The sequence below is a fragment of the Panthera onca genome, chromosome C1, assembly GCF_046562875.1.
Source record: "Panthera onca isolate mPanOnc1 chromosome C1, mPanOnc1 haplotype 2, whole genome shotgun sequence".
In the NCBI taxonomy this organism is placed as follows: Eukaryota; Metazoa; Chordata; class Mammalia; order Carnivora; family Felidae; genus Panthera; species Panthera onca.
In genome coordinates, this window is record NC_138346.1 from 189,133,570 (window position 1) to 189,161,167 (window position 27,598).

Consider the following 27,598-nt stretch of genomic DNA (forward strand, 5'->3'; position numbering starts at 1 on the left):
GGGGCTCTGCCTCTTCAGGGGTGGTACCACTCAGCTTCTACCAGAGCACCCCATCTTTCTCTGTTTTTTGTCCTGGGCTTCAACGTAAGTTTTATTTTCTCAGAAAAGATTCTCTGTTGAAAATTCATGGGTCCACTGGAGACACTGATACTTTTTCCGCCAAGATTGCATGTGATTTTCCATGAATAAAAAACTCCTAAATCACCGTGGCCACCAGGAGAATTGCCTCTACAGAACCATAGCTTAATGTTCTCTCTTGGGCATCATTGGAGGGCCGATAACCAGGAATAGCCATATATGCAGGAAACAGTTAAGCATATCGGTAAAAAATAGAGAAAGTTGTCCATTGTTTTGCTCGACTCTCTTGAAACAAAGACCCTGGTGACCAAGCCCTCTCAGAAAGAGGGGAGTTTGACCTTCCATGTTCCCTGGCGTCTTCCTACTATTGACAATAGAACCCCTTTGATTTTACTCTTTGCCTTGGCTGCTAGGATGTCCAGAGCTAAGCTATTGAACTAGGCATCTCTCTTTATTTGTTTGTTTGTTTGCTTGTTTTTTAAATTTATTTTTGAGAGAGAGACAGAGCACGAGCAGGGGAGGGGCAGAGAGAGAGGGAGACATGGAATCCAAAGCAGACTCCAGGCTCAGAGCTGTCAGCCCAGAGCCCGACACGGGGCTCGAACCCATGAGCCATGAGATCATGCATAACCTGAGCCAAAGTCGGATGCTTAATTGACTGAGCCACCCAGGTGCCCCTAGGCATCTCTCTTTATAAAACATGTGTATTTCACCTTTATATAATATCTGTGCATTTCTTAAGAATTAGAAAGTAAAAACTAGTACAAGCAAGCAAAAAAAAAAAATCTTACTCATCGTGTTAATATTTTCATCTCTTTCTTTCTATTTTTCATGTTTTATGTTCCGTCTAGGTACCGTTTCATGCAATTTCATTTGCATGGGTTTTTTTTTTCTACTTACATAGGTGAAGTCATCCAATCTATAAAACTTAGTAGCTTGCTTCTCTAAACCTCATATCACATTCTTAAAGGATGCATCATATTCCACCAAGTAGGTCAGAGGTCAGCAAACTTGTTCTGTAAAGGACCAGAGAGTAAATATTTTAGGGTTTTGAGCCACCCTGTTTTTGTCCCCACTGTTCATTCTGCAGCTGTTGCACAAAGGCAGCCAGAGACATTGTGTATGTGAGTGGGTGTGGTTGTGTTCCAATAAAACTTTATTTACAAAAACAGGCTGCTGGTGGGATTTGGCCTGCAGGCTGTAGTTTGCCAGCTCCTAATATTGACGTGCTCTCATTTTCACAGACCTGTTAGCCATTTTCATGTGTTGGCACTTAGATTTGCTTCCAGTATTCAGCACTTCGGTATTATAAATGAGGCTGCATGGAATTTGCATAGAATTTTTTCCCTTAGACTACATTCCTGAAAACTGGGATGACTGTGCCCCAAAGTATGGATATTTGTGAGGCAGAGCTCTTGGTGAAAGCTGTGAAATTGCTTCCCAAAACATTCTGACGACTTCCACTACCAGCAGCGATGTGAAAGCGCCATTTCCCCAAACCCTGTGCGCATCGGGCATTGTCCTTGAAGACACTTACATCCAGCCCGCCCTGCCCCTTTACATCCAGACTCTGCTTTCATCTGATGTTTGAGCCTTATGCTACACTTTTATTCTTTAATCTTCCTCGTGTCCTTTTTTTTTTTTTTTTTTTTTTTGAAGTAGGCAAGATGTAAGCAACCAGGGGTCAAGCCCAGGGGTGGGGGCACTAGGGAGGCACAAAGTCCTGAAGGTTCAGGGTGGGAGGCACTGACCAGTAGGGCTGACAGCTGTCCTTCTCTGCTGAATGAGGGACTTTGAGGAGCGGAACTTCCAAAGTCTGTGGGCCAGGTGGGAGTTGGATAAAGGAAACGTGGCGGGAAGAGAAAAGACTGGATTTGCGGGTCAGATGATTCAGGCTTCCATCAGGCTCCATGTTTGTGAGTGTGGGCAGGTTCATTGCCTCTCTGAATTGCTCATCTGTAAGGGGGACAAGGCAGTCAACTGCATAGGATTGTCATGAGGATCCCGCGTGATCTTTAATAACGAAACTTCACATAGTGCCTGGCATGTAGGAAGGACTTCATGTGCCTTTGTTAAGTGGAATTGACTTGAATGTTGGGGTCCTAGGAGTGATGGGAAATAGATCATATGGATATTTTTTAAAATCAAAGGAAGAGTATGGCTCCAGTGCATACTGCATGGTGGGCTTTCAAAATGTAACTGATGGATGGAGGGATGGAGGGATGGAGGGATGGATGGATGGAACTTTGAAGCCGAACAGCTCCAGCTTTGTCACTTGTTAGTTACATGATCCTGGACAAAGTACCTCCCTTTCTAGGCCTCTGCTTCCTTCTCTGGAGGATGGGTTTAATAAATAAGGATATTTATGTAGTGCTCACAGATGAGGAGACTGAGCTATGGGGTGGCTCATTGCTTCAGGGTCTCACAACGGCTACCTGGGGAGACCAAGATGCCCGCCCACAGGCTGTTGTGAAGGTGAAAGAGACAAGGAATGGGAAGTCTCTGACTCGGTAAATGTTTGTTCCTCTCCCTAAGCAGGATGGGCTGCCAGCCTCAGGGTCTTGGCTGAGGAAACGGAGCACAGGGGTTTGCAGCCCCCGCAGGGACAGGGACTGCCTCAGAGGCAGCTGCACGCCGGCTGCGAGTTGCTTGCACTGGCACTTAGGAGGAACTCTCCAAAGGGGTTCTCTAGAGACCACCCTTCCCGGGGGGCTGCTTCCCAAGCAGCTGTCTCACCTCCACAGGGCCCAGTCTGCGCTGGGGCCAAATGGAGGATATGCCTTTTCGCAGCAACATTTTGGCCTCGAGAGGGGCGCCCAGGCTGCTGTCACAAGGCGTGTCCCTAGCGGAGGCATCCAGAACCCACATGAGGGAGAGTGTGGTGGAAGGAACACCTGGCACAGGACAGTCCATAGGATGGGCTCTATCACACTGAGGGCTGCTGACCGAACCAGGCTCATTGTCACTGTCACTATGGACTGGGGCCAGGGACAGGAGGCTTTACCTCCTCCATATGATATTTAATCCTTTCAGGGGGGTGGGGTGTGAGTATCCCCATTTTATGGATAAGGAAACTGAAGCAGGTACATGGAGGTAAGCACACAACTGGTGAGTGACAGAATGACAAATGAGGACTTGAATTTAATTATCTGACTCAAGAGCCCATGTTCTTAATCACCAGTCATATTTACCATCCTTCATTGGACATGAAACCTCTTGGTTTTAAATTTTTTTTTTAACGTTTATTTATTTTTGAGACAGAGAGAGACAGAGCGTGAACAGGGGAGGGGCAGAGAGAGAGGGAGACACAGAATCTGAAACAGGCTCCAGGCTCTGAGCTGTCAGCAGAGAGCCCGACTCAGGGCTCAAACTCACAGACCGTGAGATCATGACCTGAGCCGAAGTTGACGCTTAACCGACCGAGCCACCCAGGCACCCCAAAACCTCTTGGTTTTAGAAGAGCCTTTGAGTCCTAGAATAACCGATCTCCTTCCTGCTGGATTTGGCTATGACCCAGGAACTGGGGGACTCTAGATTCCTTGAGGCCAGAGCTCCAGCTACTCTTTGGACTTGCTCAGTCCATACTTGAATTGACTTCTTTCCAGGGAGTATGTCATCCATTCAATGATCCCACAGATGGTTATTGGGGATCTTGTGCATGCTAGGCCGTTCTAGGTACAGGGATGCATCGTGAATAATTATAATTAACCCTTACTATGTAGCAGGTACTATTCTAGACGCTGCACATAGATTAGCCCATTTATTACTCACAACACCCCCATAGATAGCTATTATCCTTTCTTTATAGATGATGAAATTGAAGCACAGAGAGATTAAGTAATTTGTCCAAGATTCCACAGCCAATAAGTGTCAGAGCCAAGATTTGAACCCCGGCAGTCTGGGGTCAGCCTCAATATGTTTAACTGTCCCACACTATTGTGGCTCTCATAGTTCCTGCCTTCAGAGAACTTACAGTCTTTCTTTTCTAATAGGCATGTTGAAATAGCACCAAAATAATTTAATTCCAGTTTGTTTGTTGAGAAGTGAACTGGGCAGTGAGAATAATGATCCTGGATTTATAAAGTGCTTGACATCACAGGGCCATTGGGAAGGAGTCATGGTCACGAAAGGGTCCTTCTCCCACTTCCCACCATGGCCTTGACTGCTGTGTGCCCTTTGGCAAGTCTTGTCACCCCTCTGAGCCTCCATTTCTTTATTTACAAAATGTGCTGTCGGTACCTAGTCTAGCTGCCTCTAAGCTCTTTTGTGGAGACTGAATGACATGGCAGGTGTAAACAAGATTTCACAATAGAAAAAAAGAAAAGCACTGGGCAGGGATTTGTTATTGATCAAAGTGAAAATTTGGTGAGTTTGATGAATGAATGAATGAATGAATGTTCCTAGCAGGCCTACGGCTTGGCTTGGGTAACAAATGGCTCTCTTGAGGAGATCTGTTGAAGTTCTTCAGGATCCCATCAGGGCTCTGTCCTTGGCCATGTTCCATGCTCCTGTCCCTTGAGTTATTTTGCATCTGATTCTGTGAGCTTCCAAGACTGTTTTAGCAAACACTTATTAACGTCTGTTGGGAGACAGGCCTTGTGCTAGACTCTGTGGGGAGACTGAGATGGATTTGGAATGGTCGCTGCCCTCAGACACTCACAAGCTAGGAAGAGAAATGAAGATCCTGTTTACTACTGCTAATACCATAAGCACCACAAACAACACTGACCAGCATTTATCAAGCATTTAGCTGATGTCAGATATTGTGTTGAGCTTTTATATACATTATTTCCTTTAATCATTACAACAGTTCCACGGATTACTAAAACTCCTGTCCCATTTTACATACAAGAAAACAGAGTCAGATAGTAACTTACCCAAGTTCACACAGCTCTGAAGTTACAGAGCTGGACATGAACCTGAGAAGGAAGATGTGGATAAAAGTAATTCTATTATAAGGTAGAAACTACTGTGTATCCTACTAGAGGGGGTAAGGAGAAGCCTTTTAGCACTCGGAAAGAGACAGGAAGCAGGATGATGGTGGTGGTGATGATGGTGTTGATGGTCCTCCTGCTGTTGATGGTAGTGATGACGATATTTATGAGGATGATGGTGATGGTGTTGCTGCTGCTGTTGACAGTAACGATGACGATGGTCCTGCTGTTGATGGTAATGATGATGATATTTATGATGATGATGGTGATGGTGATGGTGTTGCTGTTGACGGTAACGATGACGATATTTATGATGATGATGGTGATGATGGCGATGGTCCTGCTGTTGACGGTAATGATGATGATATTTATGATGATGATGGTGATGGTGTTGCTGCTGCTGTTGACGGTAACGATGACGATATTTATGATGATGATGGTGATGATGGCGATGGTCCTGCTGTTGACGGTAATGATGATGATATTTATGATGATGATGGTGATGGTGTTGCTGCTGCTGTTGACGGTAACGATGACATTTATGATAGTGATGGTGATGATGGCGATGGTCCTGCTGTTGACGGTAATGATGATGTATTTATGATGATGATGGTGATGGTGTTGCTGCTGCTGTTGACGGTAACGATGACGATATTTATGATGATGATGGTGATAATGGCGATGGTCCTGTTGTTGATGGTAACGATGATGATATTTATGATGATGATGGTGATAACGGCGATCGTCCTGCTGTTGACGGTAATGATGACGATATTTATGATGATGATGGTGATGGTGATGGTGCTGCTATTGACAGTAACGATGACAATATTTATGGTGATGATGGCGATGGTCCTGCTGTTGATGGTAACGATGACGATATTTATGATGATGATGGTGATAACGGCGATGGTCCTGCTGTTGACGGTAATGATGACGATATTTATGATCATGATGGTGATGATGGTGATGGTGCTGCTGTTGACGGTAATGATGATGATATTTATGATGATGATGGTGATGATGAGGATGGTGATGGTGCTGCTGTCGATGGTCATGATGATGTTATTTATGATGATGATGGTGGTGGTGGTGATGGGAATATGGGGATGAGGATGATGGCAATGATGGTGATAGTCCTCCGGTGCCCAGTTGTTAAGCTTCTGCTTTATGCCAGGTCATTTCATCCTCATAACAACTTTGTGACATCAGGGTCATCATCTCTGTGTTAATCATGAGGACTCTGAGCTGGCGAAAGGCTGAGGGCCTTCCCGTGAGCAGACATCCACTCTGGGCCGGACTCAAGCCTGAGTACGTCTCACTGCAGAGCCACCACTCATCCCTGTACCAGGGTCCCTAACCTGTGGGCCATGGGGCCAGCCATCGCAGAGACGCTTCATAAATACCTATTGAATGAATATTGACTGAGTGGATTCCCAGGGGGTCAATGCCTTAAGCCCAGAAGGCATAAATAACATGTCTTGAATGAGTATGTGTAACCGTTATTTAAATATACGTGGTAGTGCTGTGATTACTAAAATACAAGTTAATTGTAAAGCATTACGTTCATTGTGCCTTTTGCATTATTCTTTATTTTCCCAATGAAAAGATACTAAGCGCATAGTTACGAGGAGTCTGGAGAGATGTTTTTGCAGAGAAACGGGTCCTGGTGCTGAAAGTGGTAGGAGACATCATGTCGTCCTGCAGGGCACGTGTAAAATGCTGTGCCTGGTGTCTGGCCCGGAGATAACTCAGAGGAGGGAGGAGACCCACCAGGATGGGGATTGGGAGCCCGTGGCGTTTGTTCTGCATCTGTAAGACTGGAGCTGTCATTCCCAGTGGCTTTCTCTCTGTAAGACCTGACACCAGCCTCTAATAGCTTTCCCAAATGGCTATCAACCGCTTGCATGAGTGAATGAATAACGAAAGAGAGAACGAGTGAATGTTGACGACCAGTGCTCGGGGAGCCCATGAGGGGCTGTGCTCCCCGAGGAGTACTTGAAAGTAAGAGTTTCCCAGCCTGAGATTCGGCTGCTGACTGGGCTTGCAGCTCTGAGAGTGGGGTTGGGAGGCCGGGGTTGCCTCCCTGGGGGAGCCTGATCTTAACCCCGTGATGCCTGTGTTGGAGAAGTGGTGATGTCTGGAGCCATTCTCAGCAGAACTGCACTCACCATTTTTGGATGCATTTTTCAAACCGAAGTGTAAGCTGACAGATGGCGATGGAATAATATTCTCACTTTCTCTACTTCCTACAGGCCTCCCTCCAACACAGTCCTTCAGGCTCTCAGAAATCTCTGACACATCTCAACCATGAGACCATGGCTGACTTTGGGCAGGTAAGCCCCCTCCATCTCTCCCCTGCCCGCCCCCCCCCCCCCCCGACCCAGGACGCAGAGAAATTGCAGCACAGCCCAAAGACCACTAGCTGTGCTTGTGGCCAGGAGGTAGGTGGGAGTGACTTCAGCCTTGGCAGGAGAATGGAGCCCCACACTCTGGGGAGACTTAAGGAAAAAGCTACCGAATGTCCAGAGTCCTGCGGCTAGCATTTCTGCAAATGGCAGCATATGGCGATGGGAATGTATCCTGGGATGAAAGCCAGGGAACTGGTCCTGACCCCAGGTCTGCCTTTACTGCTCAGAAAAATCTCAAGTGAGAACCTCCCTTGCTGCGTCTCTGTTTCTCTGCCTGAAAAATGAGGGAATGAGACCCAGTGAACCGGGTAGGACAGAAGCCAGCTGTTCCAGGCTCCAGCCAAGGCCATGGGATGGTGGAGAAAGGCAGTGGAAACGCCACCACAGCTGTCCGCCCCTTCCCCGTTTGATTGCTCTATGGACCTCACATCTGCAGAGAGCCTGCACTGGGTTGTGTGTGTGCTGTGTGTGTGCACGTGTGTATTTGGGGGCAGGACCTATGCCTCTTCTAGCAACCTCTGATTGAACTCCAACTCAGACATGGACGGTCGCTAGCCCCATACCTGCCCCCTCGTGGGACCACGGAACACCATGGTCACTACAGTTTGCCCAGATGGGAAGAGCAGAGTCTGCTCACGCACTGAGAGCACGCCTGCAACAGAATGTGGGCGTGAAGACCAAGCCGGGTGAGGGGCAACCAGGATGGAAGGCCACATTGACCTAAAAGTGAGGCTCTCATTAGAACCAGAGTGAGTACAAGGCCAAAGCTCATGGGCGGATCTGCAGGGCAGCGGGGGATGGCTGCCTAGGAAATAGGGCCTAGTGATGAGCGATGCATGTCAATGCCCTCAGGAAGTTTCCCATCCAAAGCAGGAGATGTGTGCCAGTAGCTACATTACAGGAAACCTGTGAAGGCAGGAGGGTTCTCTTCTGTCTGGGTTTGGCTGTGGCGGTGGTTTAGGGAAGACCATTCATTTGAAGGTGACACTTGAACTGGGCTTTGAAGGATGAAGAGAAGTTCACCAGGTTTAAAAAAAAAAATGGAAGAAGGGCATTCTGGGCTGAGACAGTAAGTGCAAAGGTGGAGAGTGGCTGAGATGTAGACACAGGGCAGGAGGGGGTAGAAGCGAGGCCGGGAGAAGCGAACAGGCCTTTGAATGCCATGCTGAGGGGCTCGGATTGCAACCCGTAAGGTCCAGGCAGCCAACTCCGTGGTGCCAGGAGAGGCCTCTGGGCCCCGGGCAGAGACTGAGATCTAAGAGGAGGTGCTCACTAAACCTGAACAACCTGAACAACGGGGCCCAGGACAGGACACCGCTAGCTGATGTGTCTGTGGCCCTCAGATCTCCCCACGCCGAGCATCCACAGGCAGTGCAGGCCCCCTGTGCTATGGTGGAGGCCTCTCTGGTAGAGGGCTGCTGGGCTTGCCATCAGAACTCCTCATTCCCCCGCCAGGTCCTCTTGTCCTCCTTCCCCCATCTCTGCAGACCAGGCCACCCTCCAAGACAGCACCCCTTTAAGGACCCAATGCTGTTGTCAAGGCGCTTTCCAGCCCTCTCCTGCCCTAGAGTTGTTTTCGGTGTGGCGGGCAATGCCACGCAATTTTGTACTTTTACAGTTTCCTCTCTTGGCCGAACTCGGGATGCTCTGGTGTCCCTCATCTCATGAGAGAGCAGACAGAGCAGGTTCTGGGGCCCTGCAGCGCTGGGCTCCAACCCTGTGCCGTCACCCCCCTGAGGAGCAGGGTAACCAGTCTGGGCCTCAGGGCCTTCATCGCCTCGGGTTTTTCCAGGACGTGACGCCAGAGTGGGTGAAAGTCTGGCTCCCTGTCCGTCGTACAGCTGCCAGGTCCGCCCCATGCTTCTCCACCAGCTCACATCCCTGTGATGGAGCTGGGCTACCAACAGGCAGGGTAACCGAGGAGGACCTGTGAGTTTGGGGCTCAAAAGGTGGCATGAACTGTTAGCCCCTGTGCCGTAACAGGCAGGCAGGCCAATTCACTTGATTTTCCTTTTAAAAAGTTCCCTCAGCAGAACTTTCCTGACACCCCTTCCGTTCCAGGCCCTGGTGGACACTGGGAGTCCAGACAGGGATAAGATGGTCACTTCTGCAGAAGAGACATGCGAACAAATAAATTGCAGTGCACCGTAAGAGAGGAAAAGCACTGGGGAGGAGGGGCATGTGGGCTGGCCCTGGAGGGATCGTGGGAGTCTCAGCTCCGGAGGATACGGGGAGGGAGACAGGATGTTCCGGGCAGAGGGACCAGCATGGGCAAAGCATGGCCATAGGAAGCATCTTGGTGTTGTGGGACATTGGCGTTGGGGTTTGTGACGATCTGCCCTGCAGGGGTTCCCATCACAGAGAGGCATTCAAGGAAGCCTAGCACCCTGCCCCCTTGTCAGCTCGGGAGGGTCACGTCCAGGGCCAGGCTCCACAGTTTAAGAAGAATAGCATTGGGGCGCCTGGGTGGCTCAGTCAGTTGAGCATCCGACTTCGGCTCAGGCAGGTCGTGATCTCGCGGTTGGTGGGTTCGGGCCCTGCATTGGGCTCTGTGCTGACAGCTCAGAGCCTGGAACCTGCTTCGGATTCTGTGTCTCCTCTCTGGGCCTCCCCCTCTCGTTCTCTCTCTCTCTCTCTCTCTCTCAAAAATAAATAAACATTAAGGAAAATTTTTAAGATAAGGATAGCCTCACCAAGCTCCATGATGAGGCCTGATAAGCAACCTCTAGTGCCAGAGGCAGTGAGGAGCTTCTAAGGCTCCGGCTGAGGGCACACAGCCACCCACAGCTCTGAACTGGCCCTGGACACGTTGTTGCTGCGTTTGTGCTAGGAGCGGGGGTGGAGATGAGGGAAACTTGGTCCCTGCCCCTAGTGTAGACAGTGAGGCCCAGGCTCTCGTGTGCCGGTGCTGCAGAAGCTCTAAGGGGGGGGCCGTTCGAGGAGCTCTGGGACCGTAGAGAAGGGGAAGCCAGAGGGCATCCTGAGGAGGGAATCTTAGCCAGATGGTTATAATAAAAATAGTTCTAGAAATGAATGATTACTTAGCACTTACTACCCGTCAGGCACCGTCCTAAGGGTTTTGCGTGGATTGACGCTTCACTTGCACAAGTCCACAAAGCAGGCGATCTTATCATCCTCCTGTACCGATGAGGATCCCCGATGCACAGACAGGCTGAGTAACTGTCCCAGGCATGCACAGCTGAGAAGTAACCTAGCCAGGCTGAACCCAGGCGTTCTGGCCTCAGAGTGCCTGCTCGAATGACCGAGGGTAGCCTAAACACTAAGACCTCTCTAAGAACTAGAGGCACGGGCAGGGTTGGGACTATACTTTGCTCTAGCCCATAGTAGGTACTCAGTAAAAACGTGTTCACGGACAAGAATGCACAAATGCATGGATGAAATGACCCGGAAAGAGTTGGGGCAGAAAATGGGGGTGGGGACAGGATGGGGACAGACACCGTAGACAGAGGCTGTGCAGCCAGAGCAAAGGCCTCAGGTCCCCAGCTGGGGTTGCCTGCAGGCACTTCCAGGTCTGGAGCTGGACCAGACTGGATAAAAGAGAGTTTGAATGGCAGCCTCTCTGGCCAACCCTCCCTGTCCTGAAGGCCTGGCACCTTCCGCTGCAGCCCTCCCTCCCCACCCTGTCCCACATCAGGAAAGGGCGGGCACTGTGCTGTTCATGTCCGCACACCACTCTTTGTCACCCATTCCCTCAAAGTCTCCTGGGGACTGATCTGGCAACAGGACCACAAGTCCCCAGAGGCAAGGGAGGCATGCACCACCCAAGAGGGGCCCAGGGAAGACAGTTCAAAAGTTGTTCCCATAAGAAATTGCTTTCTGACAGAGACTTCAAGGAGCAGGTGTTTTCAAAGAACTTCTCTTCAAGCTCTGTGGGCTATGGATGGAAAACCAGGCTTGGGACCCAACTCTGTGGCTTCCTAGCTGGGTGCCCTTGGGTGATGAATTTGCTTCTCTGTACCTCAGTTTCCAGCTCCATAAAGTGGGAATAAAAACAACTACAGAATTAAAGGAGGCAAGGTTTGGGGCAACTCCTGTACAAGACCAGATTCAGTGAAAGGTTGGGTTCTCGACTTCCTGCTTTGCTTCTGGGGCCTCAGTTTCCTCCATGAAATGAAGGTTGGAAAACATTGATGTTTAATACCAGCTAGCTTTGACATCTTAGGATTCAAAGTTGCCAATGCCAGTCAACCAGATACCTAAATATATTCACATACACACACACATATAGGCTACATGCCTTAGGGGTGTACATTGTAATCATTTTTATAAATTTAAAATGTATATTAAATTACATTTAATATAAATGTATAACTTACAGTGTCTTGTATAGTGTTTCCTTCTTTTTTTTTATTAAAAAAAATTTTTTTAATGTTTATTTAGTTTTGAAGGAGAGAGAGAGAGAGAGAGAGACAGAGCATGAGCGGGGGAGGGGCAGAGAGAGAGGGAGGCACGGAATCCGAAGCAGGCTCCAGGCTCAGAGCTGTTCAGCACAGAGCCCGATGCGGGGCTTGAACTCATGAGCTGTGAGATCATGACCTGGGCTGAAGTCGGACGCTTAACCGACTGAGTCACCCAGGTGCCCCTAAAAATTTTTTTTAAATGTTTCTTTATTTTTGAGAGAGAGAGACACACAGAATGCAAGCGAGAGAGGGGCAGAGAGAGAGAGAAACACAGAATCCGAAGCAGGCTCCAGGCTCTGAGCTGTCAGCACAGAGCCCGATGCGGGGCTCGAACCCATAAACCCTGAGATCATGACCTGAGCCGAAGTCAGACGCTTAACTGACTGAGCCACCCAGGCGCCCCTATAGTATTTTCTTCTGATTACAAGAGTAATGCATATTTATTGAGAGCATTTTGGAAAGTACGGGAAGATTCACCCACCATTCCACGTGGAAGACCGAGATACAGCCTCTCAGGTATTTAGTGAATTCCTCTCCCACATTTTTCCTTTGCACATATCTTTTAAAGATCTGTTTGGGATTCTACTCTGCCTTCTATTTTTTCACTCAAGCTGAGCTATGGGAGCAGGGCCCTGGGCAGGGCTGCTGTCCCCGAGCTGGGAGGAACCGGGGCCAGCTGCTTCCACAGCTGTTCTGCACAGGCTCCTGGGCTCCTGCCCTGGCGGCTGGCTGGAGGCATCTGACCCTCCGATGTTCTGTGTCGCTGGCGGCTGCACATTCTCCACTAATTTTAGCCTAGCCTCTCGGGCCTGCTGGCCTTGGGGCCCGCACATAATGGACGCCTTGTGTAGACAGCTGCCGACGGTGCAGGAAGAAGCGTCCCACCTTAAAATGTTCCTCGTCACCGGCCAGTCCTCCGCTCTCGGAGAACAAGCCGGCTCCCTGTTCCTTCTCCCACCAGGAAGGGGCCGTTGTTGACGTTCATGGCCCAGCAGCCTGGACCCGGCGGGCAGGTGATTGCTTCTGTGGACGGGGCCGTGTTTTTACAGGACAGGCTTTGGTTGGAGCTGGAACAGCTGAGAGACTTCCCGAGAAATTGCTGGGTGGTGGGTTTGCAGCAAGCCAGTGGGGTGTCCGAAATGTCCCTCGGTGTGTGTGTGGAGCCGCCTGGAGCCCCACCGCGATGCTTTACCTCTGTCGAGCACGTACGAATGTACAGTGTCCTCTGACATCCCAATTTCTCCTGGCGACGTGTGCATTGGTGACAGTGCTCCCCTGTTACAGGAAGGGAACTGAGGTTGAGAGGGGGAAGCAATTTGCTCCCGGTCACCCAGCAAGCCCGCGGCAGGGACGTGGGTCTCTCGCGCTCCAAGTCTGGGGCTCTTGCCTTTCATCGGCACCATCCAGGGGAGCCGTTCCACCGAGTCCGTACCCATCCGCTCTCCGTCTCTTATGTTTGGTGCTGTCTTTCCCAAACGAGGTCCTTGAATCGTCACCTTAAAAGTCAGAACCTTTCATTGAAAATAAATATAGCTCGCTGGCCTGTTTCTACAGCACAGATCTGATCACGGAAGACTTTGACTTCAGAAGGCAGGAAGTCTCTCTTTGCCCACGTGCCGTAGCCTGACGTCCAGCCTCCGCACCTTGCTCCCTGCCGGACCCCGCAAGTGGGGGCTCCCGCAGCACGTAGACATCTCTCTCGTGGCACCTAGGTAGGGCCGGGGATTTTTCCTCGTGATCTGCTTCCTGACCAGAATGGAGCTCCACGGGCCGGAGACCCGCGAGCTGCTCATCTGAATGTCCCTGGGGTCTGCTCCGGGCCAAAGTGTCAAGCCCAGTAAATGTATTGGCCCCCAACCCACCATTCTTCATGAGAAACCGGATCTTTAATCCAGCCTTAGAGCTAAGCCAAGGCCTGCCCAGCAGCTGCCAGCCCAATAAGGAAGTGACTGCTTGGCTGGACTCCCGGGAGGGACCTGCTGGGCCAAGAAACCCCGACCCTGTGCAGGCTGGGCAGAAGAAAACGGGAGGGCGTCCCCAGGTTTGTGCTGGAGACCAAGCCCTGTCCCCATGCAAATCTTCCGCCTCCCCATCCCCCACTCCCCCATCCTCTGGTGACAATATAGCCTGGGTCATGTGTTCCCCAGCCCGGACAGTGGCTCTTTGACCAAGTATGATGCTCTTCAGGAACAATCCATGGGCATCACATGCTGCTCTGGGGGAAGAAAAGTACTCTAGTGACTATCTTGGTTTAGTCAGGGCAGGACCCGTGCTCTCTGACTCCATGTGGGACTCCTGTCGGGGCCACGACCCCTCAGCCTCCGGAACTTGGGTGCTTTGGATGTGGTTATAGGAGAGGCAAGGCATTTAGAGTCCCACAGGCTCAGCTCCAGCCAGTCCTAAGTCCTGCCTCTTAGGGACAGGGGCGATGGGTTCCATCTCTCTGGACTTCAGTTTCTTTTCTGCAAAATGGGACTGGTGACAGCAGCCTTTCAGGGCTGTTATATCTTATAGGAAAGGGCTTTTCAAAAAGTGCAGCAGCATAGCTCGCACAGCATGACTGCCTGTGTTCCCTTTTCTGGAGGGCTCTCCAGGCCTCGAGAGCCTCCCTGAAAAGTGCCCAGGCTGCTGGGTGAGGGTTGGTCTCAGGGGGAGGTGCGGGGAGAGGTCGCACACGGCACATCCATCTAGCTGTGACCATTTCTCTGATTCTGACATGGTCTTTGGGGGTTGGCCAAAGACAAGGAGGAGGAGAAAAACTCCTCTTGTTTTCTGATGGAAGTCCGTGAAAAGTGAATTTTTGCGATAGAGTCATTTCACTTTCCTTTTAGCTTTCTAGAGAGATGCCTTTTGCTCATTTGTTCATTCATCCATTCATCCTACAAGTCTCTCCATGGCCTCGGCCGCCTGTCAGATGGGTCAAGGGACGCCCTAACAGGACGTGCGGGGGCCCTGCCTTTAGAGAGCCCAGTACGGAACCAATACATGTAGTTCAGGGTGAGAAGTGACATAGGAAAGGCACAGTGTTGGGTGAGGGTGTGGTCATTTCCTGCAGGGCTGGTTGGAAAGAGGCACCAAAGTGAGCCCGTTAGAAAGCATAGAGGTAGCAGGCCCTAGTCTCCAAAGAAAGAAAAGCATAAACTACCCAAGAATAAACTTAAGAAGGTAATGTGGTCTATAAATTAAATAAAATCCCAACTTTTTTTCATAAAATTATTAGAAAGTAAAATAAACATGGGGGAAGAGCCTAGAAAAAGTCAGTTGTTGGGGTGCCTGGGTGGCTCAGTCGTTAAGCGTCCGACTTCGGCTCAGGTCATGATCTCGCGGTCTGTGAGTTCGAGCCCCGCATCAGGCTCTGTGCTGACAGCTCAGAGCCTGGAGCCTGCTTCAGATTCTGTGTCTCCCTCTCTCTCTGACCCTCCCCCGTTCATGCTCTGTCTCTCTCTGTCTCAAAAATAAATAAACGTTAAAAAAAATTAAAAAAAAAAAGAAAAGAAAAAGTCAGTTGTTGGTAAAAGAATAAACCTTTGGCTCAATGGATGGAACAGAGAGTCCAGAAGTAGCCATAAGTGAGCACAGCACTCAGAATGAGAGTCGAAAAGGCAAAAGATTCCTCATACGCTCTCAAGGCAACCAGCTAGTTGTTTGCAGAAGAAAAACAAAACAAAACAAAACAAAACTGGATCCATACCTCAGTCCTGGTGCCAAAATAAATTTCTAGGTGATTAAAAAAAAAAAGCATGAAGCCATAAAGATATTAGAAGAAAAACAACGAGGGAATTTTTGTATCGTATCAAGTTGGAGACTGGGTCCTTAAGTGTAAAACAAATCCAGAAGTCGTGGTAGAATATAATTAAAGGCCCTGTGGGGAGAAACCACAATAATGAAGGCCAAAGGGTGATGCCAAACTAAGAAAAGTGTCTCAACATATGTCTGACGGGCAGAGCGTTACTAACAGCAGTGTAGAAAGAGCTCGTAAATGAAGTGAAGACAAGTCGGTAGAAAAAGGGGCTGGCAACTTGCGAACAGACCGTTGGCTGGGCCCTTAGTAAGTGCCGAATAAACGTTAGCTATTTTATTTTCCAATAAGGATGTTCTTCGTAGTATTGTTTATGATAGTGAATAATAGGAAACAACCACACTGGCCATCAGTAGGGAACTACTGGTTAATAACTGAACACACGCTCACAGAGAGGCAGCCATCTGGACATGGCTTTATTTACAGACACGGAAAGGCACCTCTCACATATTAATGGGTGATGTCTGTTTTTAAAAAGTTATCAGAGGGACACCTGGGTGGCTCAGTCGGTTGAGCGTCCGACTTCAGCTCAGGTCACGATCTCGCGGTCCGTGAGTTCGAGCCCCGAGTCGGGCTCTGGGCTGATGGCTCAGAGCCTGGAGCCTGCTTCCGATTCTGTGTCTCCCTCTCTCTCTGCCCCTCCCCCGTTCATGCTCTGTCTCTCTATGTCCCAAAAATAAATAAACGTTAAAAAAAAAAAATTTAAGAAAAAAGAAAAAGTTATCAGAAAGAGGGGTCCCTGGGTGGTTCAGTCGGTGAGGCATCTGACTCTTGATTTTGGCTCAGGTCACGATCTCATGGTTTGTGAGATTGAGCCCCGCGTCCCGCTCCCTGCTCAGCATGGAGCCTGATTGGGAATCTCTCTCTCTGCCTCTCCCCTGCATGCACTTGCTCTCTCGCTCTCTCTCTCTCTCTCAAAATGAATAAATAAACATTTTTAAAAATGTTTAAAAAATCAAATAAAATAATAAAAAAGATATCAAAAAGAATATGGAAGGTATGTTCTAAAAGGCATAAAAGTATACATCTGTGTATCTAGAAAAGTTTAGTCAATTCTTGTTATTCACAGCAGTTATGTTCTATGATGTTCCCACAAACACTGAATTAGTGAGAGCTGAGCCATTGCTCCTAGGAGGACTACAGCATTAGGTTCCTACGAGCCTCTGGTCACAACATTCTTGTCAACTGATCGACACGTAATGTTATTTTATGTGGGTCTCTGTCAACAACACCTTAGTTAATAGATATTGTTAATTCATTAACACTGAGCTCATGGCCAACGGTAATGTAACTCATGGCTGAAGGCAGCTTATCTAACACATGTGTTTTCTCTGTTAAGACACATCACAGAGAAATCACCAACAAAATGCATAAAAATGCAACCCCAAAAAATGGCACTGAAAAGACTGTTAAAAGGATACTTGTTTACACACGAGAGCTTCAAGGAGAAGGCAGCACCGTGCTTCTTGACCTCTGCTGGAAAGATGCACGTTGGGTGGCTCACATTTTTTTTTTTAATTTTTTTTAACGTTTATTTATTTTTGAGAGAGAGAGAGAGAGAGAGAGAGAGAGACAGAGCATGAACGGGGGAGGGGCAGAGAGAGAGGGAAACACAGAATCGGAAGCAGGCTCCCGGCTCTGAGCCATCAGCCCAGAGCCCGACGCGGGGCTCGAACTCACAGACCGTGAGATGGTGACCTGAGCTGAAGTCGGACGCTTAACCGACAGAGCCACCCAGGCGCCCCGGGTGGCTCACATTTTTCACTGCTCTGCTCATGTCTGCAAATGACCACAAGAGTACCATGAATATTGATTTGGGTGGGGGAGGGGGGCTGGTTACAAATAAAGTTTAGAAAGTAGGTGAATTTGCAAACACAGACTCTGGGAATAATGAGGTTGGACTGTATCTGGAAATGCGTCGTGTTAGTGGTAGTTACCTGAAGGTCAGCATTTTCCCCTTCCTCCTTGTACTTTACCTTCTTATACTGGGCATGTATGAGCAATAGAGGCCAAAGCAATAAGTTTCCTTTTTAATTTTGGGAAGCAAAACTTATTACCAGTGGTATTCCATTGTCAAGATAAAATCCAAACTTGTTAGGATAATGAAAACAGCTATTACTTTAATCCATTGTTTATGATGCACCACACAGACTTCTAAGCCCTTTACCTATAGTAATCCGTGTACTTGTCACCAAGAGGGATAGATACCAGGAACGTTTTCACTTTACAGCTGAGAAAATGGAGGCAGAGAGAGGTCACGTAACTTGCCCAAGGTCCCAGTTAATAAGGTTTGTTTTTATGTTTTACTTATTTTTGAGGGAGAGTGAGCGTGAGCAGAGAAGGGCCAGAGAGAGAGGGGAACAGAGGATCCGAAGCGGGCTCTACGCTGATGGTGTCAAAGCCCAATGTGGGGCTCGAACTCGCAAACCATGAGATCATGACCTGAGCCGAAGGTGGGCATTCAGCCAACTGAGCCACCCAGGTGCCATGAGGTCCCGGTTAATAAGACCAGAGTCTAGATTGGAACCCTGGCAGTCTGACTCCAGAAGCCATATTTTAAACCAAAATTCTGGCACTGGGTTGCAGAGATGCCCAGGAGCATCTGACTACATCCTTGTCCCCAGACACCTCCAGTCTAGATTACATGCGCACCAGGCACTGGGGGTTCATGGAGGGGAGGTCCTTTCCAGCCCAGCCTGAGGGCTTAGAGAAGGTGGTAGGGGCCAGCACTCCACAGTCTGGCCCCCCTTCCTTTCTTAACTCCATACAGGTATTACACCCTCCCTCCCACTAGAGGATTCCGTGCCCTGCCACACCCAACCGTCCCCCCGTCCTTGAGCCTGCCATGCCTTCTCACACTTTGGGGCCTTCTGCCCATCCCCCAAGGCTCAGCTCAAAAGTCACCTTCTTTCTCAAGCCATCAGGAAGAAAAGAAGCAAGGGCTCCTTCTCCTGGTTGCCCTTCTATCTTTGAACTCTATGGCCGCTATCTCTACTCACCCATCCATCTACCCGCCTGCAACGAGCTTGTCTCGGAGATCTTGTCTTTGGATCCCCAGCACCCAGCATGTTCCTCACACATTTGATCTATCAATCCAAGTGTGTTGAATGACTAGTTAAACAAACAGTTGGAAATACCGAAGATTATGAGATCCCCCAAAGATCTAGGCAAGCCGGATTGTAACACAGTTGTTGTTGAAGGCCGCCAAAGCTCTGGAGGGTTCTGGAGGGCTGAGCTGTCTGGCCAGGAGCCTCTCTGACCACAGAATCAGGAGGCAGAGCGGACAAGGCTGCAAGACCATTAGCCAGGGTGTTGTTTCTGTGGCTTCTGAAAAACCCCCACCCCAGTGGGATAGACTAAGAAAGGTCCCATTCAGCTTCTCTTGGCATTTCCAAGGGAAAAGATGGGGTTTGGATTGGCTGGGCCAGGGACATCTTTTCTAAAATAGCTTCATGCATATTCAACTGCTCCCTGAAATAGTTGAGTGGCTATTTTAAGCAGCTTCTACTCAGATGCCCACACATAATGGCATCTACCTTGAGCATGTAAACCAGTAAGAAGCAAAGAAAAGGGTACGGGAGGACAATGTTAGGAGGCTTTTGATGGATTCCTACCACTCCTCCCCCACCCCTTAATGTGTTTTCTTCTCAGGGACTCTCTTGCATGAAATTGAAAGTCATGGTTACTATGACAACTCACTAGAGGAGTTTTCCCATCCAGTGACCTCACCCGCCCAGATCTCAGAGAACACAACTGCTCCAGGGCAGCGGTACCTTGAGGCTCAGTAACAGAAGTCCATAGCAGAAGTCAGTTCGTTTGCTCCGGAGAAAGCTCCTCAGTGCCCACCTCTTCGTGCTTTACACACAATTCTAACAGGTTCTAACAGGTTCCGGCAGATTGGAAGTGGAGGCCGGGGCAAGACTGGGAGACGTGGGACCCAGCTGTGGGGGGGGGGGGGGTGAGGTTACAACAGATAATCCAGCTGTAAGGGTGAAGAGAGAACACCTCCACGAAGGAAATAGTCATTAACAAATATGTACTGAAACATCAGCGTCCCCTGTGCCGTTTGCTGGGGAAATGAAGAGAAATAAGGCACCGGTCATCAAAGGAACAGGAAAATGAACAATTGTAAGTGTATTTATCTAAGCTCTAACTTTGTTGCCCCCTCCACCCCCCCCCAAAAAAAAAACAAAGATTCAAAAAAGAAGTTGGAAATACAATGGAGGAAGTGCCACCATGGTGAGGTGAGGACCCAGGACCCCCAAAGGAAGGAGACAGGTCTGCTGGGGAGGTGAGGCGTGGGCAGAGCAACGTGAGCTTCCTTGTAAGACAAGCAGGCGGTGGTCTCTGTTCCAGGTGACAGGCTCAGCGCCCGCAAAGGAGCGGAGGTGGGAAAGAGCGGGTCCCCTTGGGGAATGCCCAGAGCAGGGGGGGGGGCGCTGCAGCGCGGCACCGAGGAGGAGGTGAAGCACTGACAAAAGGCGGGAGAGACCACGCAGCCACGTCTCTGGGGCTGTGGAGGCTGTGCTCCATCAGAAGCACTCTCTGGGGCCCCCTCACCTTTGGTCAGAGACCCCTACCCACCTAGTTACGTCTGAAGGTCTCCCTGTGCCATAAACATTGAATAACGATTGGAAGAAGATGAGATTGCGTTAAAAGCTTCCCAGTAAGAGGGGTGACTGCGAGAAGGAGTGAGAAGTTCATTCCAGCTTCGCAGGCGAGGTATCAGGAAAAGGAAATGACCGGGGAGGAAGCCCTGGGTCCCAGCAGGAGGGCTGTGATGGGGAGGGAACCTACACAGGCGCAGCCGGCTCAGCTATATGTCAAGTGGAAGACATGGCTTACTTTTACATGTCTGTATTTGTATTCATCCTGTTGCCCCGTCATCACCCAGAAAAGGTTCTGTTTTGTTTTGTTCGGGGCACCCGCAGAAAGGCGGGAAAGTGTGTGATACCTTTTAGAAGGGTTTGGGTGACAGCCACAGATGCAGCTTGGGAGGTAAGCTTCGGCTCTCTGCGGGATACCTGGCAAGGCCCGGCCTGCCCACGCGTGACTCCTGAGCTGGCTTCTGTGGAGCCTTCAGGAGCCCTCAGCAAGAGTCCTGGTGTCCAGAGGTGGCTACATCTGTCTGTCCTGTCCATCCCCTGTTGTCCCTCCATCTGTATGCAGCTTCTTTATTCTCCATTTGTCCGTTCGGTCATTCATTCATTCATTCATTCACTCATTCAGTCGGAGCTTCAGACGGGGAAGTCGTTGGCACAGAGAATGGTTTCTTTGCTGAATTTTCAGGGATCTGTGATACCCCTGGAATTATGAGAGAAGGAACACGTCCCCTGTGCTTATCTTCTGAAGGGACTGTGCATAGCTTTCAACAGATTCTCAAAGGGGCAGGTGGCCCCCCAAAGGCTGAGAACCACTGCTAGAGATAGGAATTATTTTATTTTAATTGAAAACAGATGATTTCACCTTTTGATAGTCAAGCAAGGTGAAGGAGTGCTGAGTGAAATCCCCAGTTCTGTGCAGAGCTAAGATGATGAAGTGGCCCTGGGGACTCTACTAGGGTCCCCAGCTTTGCTGTATACCTAGTGTGTATGCACAGTGCAGCTGAGCTGGGCCCAGAGGCCTTCCGAGCATCAAGGGAGGACAAGATCCCCAACCTAAGACTGTTTCTCTCTCTTCCCAACCACAGTCTCTCTGCAAGGCCCCTTTCCAGCCTGTACTTGGCAGAAAGTGAGGAGGCCCTTCTGCTTTGGATAGATTTAGAAAGCTGGAAGAAATCTGAGAAAGGAGAAAGCATATGAGCTGGAGTTGCAGAGGTCTGGGTACTGAATAGGGCTTTGAAGGGAAGGGGAAGCTGAAGTTTATTGATCAGTTACGAAAGTCAGGTTATCGTCCTTGTCTGGAAAACCTCCAGTGGCTTTTCTGTCTCTGTAAAAGCCGGAGGTCTTATAAATGCCTTCAGAGCCCCAGTGATGTGGCTGCCAATGACTTCTTATATATCCCATGTCCTCTGGCCTCCATACTGTTCCTCAGACTCTGGCCTCAGGGCCTTTGCACTTGCTGTTTCCTCTGCAAGGAAAAATATACACACGATTCCTTCAGGTTTTTACTTAAATGCCTCCTTCTCCGTGAACCCCTCTCTGACCCCTATTTAAAATGGCAAGGGTGCCTGGGTGGCTCAGTCAGTTGAGTGTCCGACTGGCTCAGGTCATAACCCCATGGCTCGTGGGTTCGAGGCCTGCATCGGGCTCTCTGCTGTCAGCACAGAGCCCGCTTCAGATCCTCTGTCCCCCTCTCTCTCTCTGCCCCTCTCCTGCTCACTCTCTCACCCTCAAAAACAAATAGACATAAATGAAGTAAAATAAAACAGAATAGCAAAACGTCCTACTGTCACTACCCCATCTCCTGCTTTGCTCTTCTTAATGGCATTCATCACCGTCTAACTTGACCTGGTCTATTGTTATTCCCAGTGCCTGAGACCGTGCTTGGCCCATAGTCGATGCTAAATTAACATGTGTGGGATGAATGAATCTACTCTTCTCATGCTGTGAGGTAGCAATTTCAACATACTATACTCTGCTGATCCCATAATAACTCTACAGGGTGAGTTTTAGTCTCTCTTTGCCAGATAAAGAACCAGAGACCCATCAGCTGGAACCACTTTCTGGGTTCTGGGGTCACAGACACCCCTGCTGTCTTTTCGGTGCCCACCTTTCTCCTGCAAGGCTTTAATACTGCCTTCACCAGGGCTCCTTGGGCCAGGCGAGAGGCCGGGTTTGTACGTGACCCAGCCGTGTCCGGGTCGGACAGGGTTTGACATGTCCTAGAAGCATGAGCCCCATTTGCTCGTCAGAAGCAAAATACAGGTGGAAAGAAAACAACTTTATGGGGCTTTTGATGGATTCCTACTCCTCATCGCCACCCACTGTATCTTAAACACCAGCTCACTTTTCTGGAAGAGATTACTGACCTGAGGACTTTGCTCTTTGAAAATTGAGCCCGGAACCCAAAATAAGCCCAGAACGCATCATAGAGCCACAGGGTGAGGCAACGTCAGCGTATATAAGCCAGTTCGTTTGCCTGTAGCAGAATCCATCCGGGGGTCCTCTGCCCGTGTCCTTCACTGTTACACACAACTCTAGCACACGCCCAGCCTGTGGGAGTAGGGGGTTAGAGAAGACGGCAAGATAGGACACCGGCCGCGTGGATGGGGAGAGAGGCACGCTACAACCCCAAGCCCCTGCCGACAGGCGCTCTGGTTACCGAGAATTAGGAAGATGGATATACACAGAATGTACCTTTAGGGAACTTACAATCCAGCAAGAGAAACAGACGAAAAACAACGAAATTTAAGCATATTCGTTTATTCAAATCCTCACCCTAGTCCAACAAGGATTCGAGAGAGAGACTGGGAATATGATATAGTAATATTCTGCAGTTGAGGTGGGAGTACAGGCTCTCCAAGGGGGGATTGGCCGGAGCTAGGGAGGTGGCTGGAGCCATTTGGTGACCCAGCTGGAGTGTGGGGCAGGCGACCGTCCACCCGTACTGGGTGCTGTGAGCGGGTCCCGCCCCTGGAGGAACTTCCAGTCCAGTGAAGCAAAGACTTGTACCTACAGCTCCTCCCTCCTCACTCTCAGAGGCCTGTTCTCAGCATATGGAAATCCCCAGGCTAACGGGGCCGGTGGCGTTTCCTGTGGTGACCGAGGCAGATGCTGCTGTGGGCTTGGTCCTCCTGGACCCCAACTTCAGGATCGCGGTCCCTGGAGGTTACAGTCACAGGAGTAGTATCTGGCGGCAGCTGGCATTCAGACAGCACAGTACAGGGTGCAGAGCCCCACGGCACCCCTAACTCCGTCGTCCCCCTCCCCCCCGCAAGAAGGCTGGGAAGGCCAACACAGGCAGAGGACCACCCAACAGCCAAAGAAGGTGCCACAACAGGTGGGCAAACGCTGGGGGTCTGCCATGAGACTGAGCCACGTTCAGATCCTGCCTCTACTCAAAGCCGGCTGTGCACCCTCCCCCTCCCCCCTCCCCCCCCCCCCCCCCCCCGCCAAGCTTTGGGTGTCTCGCCAGCTAAGTGAGAACGGTTGTCCTACTTTGCGGGTTTGTCATCAGAATTAAGTGAGGTGAGGCATGCACATCTACCCAGCAAAGCAAGCGACCACTAGAGCTCTGTGCGTGGCAGGCTTTACCTGTATCATTTCAACCAATTCTCCAAGCAACCTGCAGAGCAGATCCCATCACCTAGTTTTATAGACTTACAAAGGAACGGAGTTAGCCAAAGCCTGCCTTCCCCCCCACCGCCCTCCGCGAGCAGATGATGGAAACTGAATACTGGCTCCAGAGCCCCACTTATTAAACACGAGGCTGCAATTACGTGCCTCGCCTCAAATCTTGTATGAACTGAACCTTTGGCCCACACGGGCTTGGCCACTTGCCACGTTTGTGGAGGTGACTGCTCCCCCCACCGCTGACCCAGGAGGAGAGAAGCACCAGGGGACTATGCAGCAGGGAGTCCCTGGAGACCCTGGACAGGGCAAGTGAGTTTGACCCCGGAGGAAATGGTCAGCAGCTGTGGCCTGGGGAAGGAAGGGCTGAGAGGTCACGGGCATCAGGCAGAGCCTCACGACCAAGGTGGTTGGTGGCTTTGGAAGAGCAAAGTGGTGACCTGGAATCCAGCGGGCTGGGCTTCCCTTTCCCACTTCCTTCCTGTGCTGTCTGTCTTGCTGAGTCACCTCCAGGAAGTGGGGGTGGTGAGGTGGAGAGTGAGGAGCCCTGGGTCCTCCCTCACCCTCACCCTTGCCTCCCCGCGTGACCCTCAGTCAACCACTTCCCCTTGCTGGGGCTCAGTTTCCACATCTGTCACACAAGAGGCCCGACTAGATCTCCCACGTCAGGCACAAGGCCTCTCCAGAGGGGAGAACCTCCTGGAAGACAGTTTAGGACAAAGGACCACCCAGCTGGTCATCAGTTAGGGATTTAAGGGTCACTGGGCCCCATAGAAACACCCCTGCGTTCCCACACTTTGCTGGACTTCTGCATGAGTCCTGAGTGTCACCATCGGGGGGTGGGACCAGGAGGGCAGCACGGGGCAGGCCCTCCAAGTGCTGGGATGGTGATGGTCACAAGGTGTAGCAGCCACAGAGGGCTTGCCTGCAGGCCCTCAGGCTCTAACTCACCTCTGTCCTCTGCCAGCCTCCTCTGATCTCTGTTTCTGAGTTTCTACTGAGTCCTGGGCCCTGGCTAGGGTCTGAGTGAGTCCTAAGCTCAGGAGTCTCCGTGCAGGTATACGGTGCTGTGCGAAAACACACAGCCACCGTGGGCCTCTCTCAGCTCTCTGCGGTGTCCGCCTGGAGCTCTGGGCCATGCATCAGTCCTTCCATTCACCAGACCCAGGAGAAGCTCGCTTTGGCCATCCAAAGTTCCAAAGCTGTTTACAAGACTTCCCCCTCGGGACAGCATATTCTGACGTCAACACGAACTCCTTTCTGCGAGTGTCAATTCCTAGCATATTACAGCCCAGGCTCTAAGATGTAAGGACATCTGTGGCTAGGAGGAGTTCCAGGGAGCCGAGAAGAGTGTGTTCCAGGGCCCAGGGGCTGCCTGGGTAAATGAGACAGTGGGTATGTCATCTGTCTGTCCTCCTGCCACTCTGGGAGATGGTGGGATTACAAGGGAAGGGGCAGTATAGGGTGTATGGAGCTGGAGTCCAGCTGGATTAGCATGGGTCTGAAGCCCCTCCTGATACGGCCTCGCCCCCCATGCGAACCTCAAAGTGCAGGTTTCCTGCTGTATTTCAGGCTTCAGCCTCACCACTTGGCTTGTGCAGTTCCCCATCTTGCTGTATCGTTTCGTGTTTCTGTGTCTTTAATTGGACCACCACTTCCCCTCCTCTCCCCTCCTATCTGCAATTTCGTCCTTCTCGTAAACTCTCATCTGAGACCCCATTTAACGTGATCTCCAAGATGTCTCCCTGGACCTGTCCCGTCTCCCTGGGTGTCACCTCTGTTACACTCTTCCGTTGTTTCCTTTCTGCACCCCCGCCCCCCGCCCAGCCCTCTGGGTATATGTCTGCACTGCTCCTTGAGCACCAGGACTGTGCCTTGGTGGCATTTGTCTAGGCTGGGCCCCAGGCTTAGAAGGTGGTGGATTCATTTCTGAGGAGAAGAATACCCACGAGCCTGTTACCAGGGTTCAGAGGCAGCATGATGGTGGAGAGAGACCTGGGCAAGCGTGGTCAAGTCCCCAGCTCTGCCACAAACAGATCGTCCATCCTTAAGTGCCACCTGTCCCCAGCTGGGCTTCAGTGTCCCCTCTGAACAATGGATTAATTTATCAGGTCTTTCAAAAGCTGACATTTTGGGGGTTTCTGGGAAGTCTGTAAGACTGTTTTTACACACCTCCCCAAGTCACCAACCACAGGGCTTTCGGTAGGAGCCTTCCTTTAATTCACTGGCCCATTTCATCCACCCTCCCAGTGTCCATTCGGACCAGGCCAATTCAGCTGCTGGGGGCACAGGGAGGAATCAGCCCCTTCCCTAGAGAGGTCGTAGCCCAGTTGGGAAGATATACACCTCCACAGTACCCTGCTGAGCACAGAGTGCTATGGCAGCCAAGAGGAGGCAGCCCTCAGCGGGCCGTGGTGGTGGTCAGAGGGGACAGCCTATTGGGGGTGGGCCTGAGGGACCCAGGGCAGCATAATCACAGTGAACACAAAGTGTATAAGCCATTGGACGCGGCCGATGGCACGAACAGAAGCTGTGGCCTCAGCTGTTCCACTGTGCTGGGGTATGTAACTACGTGCGCCTAGGTGTGTCTGTATATGACAGGGAGAGAGACCGTATATACAGGGGCTGTGAGATAAGAAGGCCCCGGCTGACATATTATATCCCCAAGGCCCTTGGGAAAGAGCTTTCTAATTAAAGTCCTGGCTGGTGGGGGCTGGGCTTCCTTGATTATGTAATAGCCAGGAAATGTCATCTGGGCAAGCCTGAGAGGGAGGACAGATGTGTCTGAGCCATGCTCCATTCCCAGAGGTGAGCTGGGAGCAGATTTGTAAATGAACCAATTTGCAGATAGAAAGAGCATCCAAGCCGGAGTGGCCAGTCCGTTCTAGGAGGAGCTAGGAGGAGCCGGTAAGGCAGTTGCAAAGCTGTGGCAATGGGACCCATGTGCAGCCGGACCCAAGGTCTCTCTCCCGGCTCCTCCCTCCCTCAGGTCCCACCAGTCAGCTGGAGCACCTGCCCATCCATTATGGCGGATTCTGGAGATGGGTGGATGGGGACGAGCCAGCTCAGCACTGTGCTGGCATGGAGAACACGTGCTGGGTGAGCTGTATCCTTGTGTCCCGTGGCCCCTAAATCACCCCCAGGGCCAGATGGGCAGGAGGCCTGAAGCTGCGTGAGAACCGGCTGAACACTTCTGTATCGCTTGCTGGGGAGAGAGCACAGCCCATCTGAGTTCAACTGTGAGTTGCCCCCCGCACTCCCGAGAAACAGCCCTTGGAGCCTATTGATGAAACACACATCAACTCTCAGCTTCTGGGGGATGAGAAGGGCTTTTGAGAAAGACAGACATTAAGCATCGTTTTCCTCATCTGTAAAATGGGGCTAATATAGGTACCACTCCTAGGATTTTATTGTGAGGATTAAATACACGTGAAATGTATAGCCTGGAGCTTGGCACATAGCAAGTGCTTAATGATTGGTAGCTATGATTATATCCGTAAAAGGCAGACTCCCATGAGGAGGTTGTCATTTTTGGCTTAGATTCCATACGCTGTTTTAAAAGGCTTAGGGTGCCCGACAGGGGGGTAGGTAGCCAGCATGAGAACAGGGTGGCACAAAGCCATTTCTGGGCAAAAGGCGAGTTGTAACTTCAGCACCAGCAGAAAAGACACCCCTTTTCCCAGGCTGGGACAGAGACGGCGGGGCAGTGAGCTCAAGGAGAAGC

General features: G+C 50.5%; 1 protein-coding gene across 3 annotated transcripts in view; it reads left to right on the forward strand.

The window, feature by feature from the left end:
* HIVEP3 (HIVEP zinc finger 3) overlaps positions 1–27,598 on the forward strand; it is a 469,065-nt gene that overhangs the window by 295,162 nt on the left and 146,305 nt on the right. For all 3 annotated transcript variants that reach the window (XM_060625315.3, XM_060625317.3, XM_078452014.2), the window contains one exon: positions 7,268–7,348. The gene's annotated coding sequence lies outside the window, so the exon portion shown is untranslated. The remainder of the gene's footprint in view (positions 1–7,267; positions 7,349–27,598) is intronic.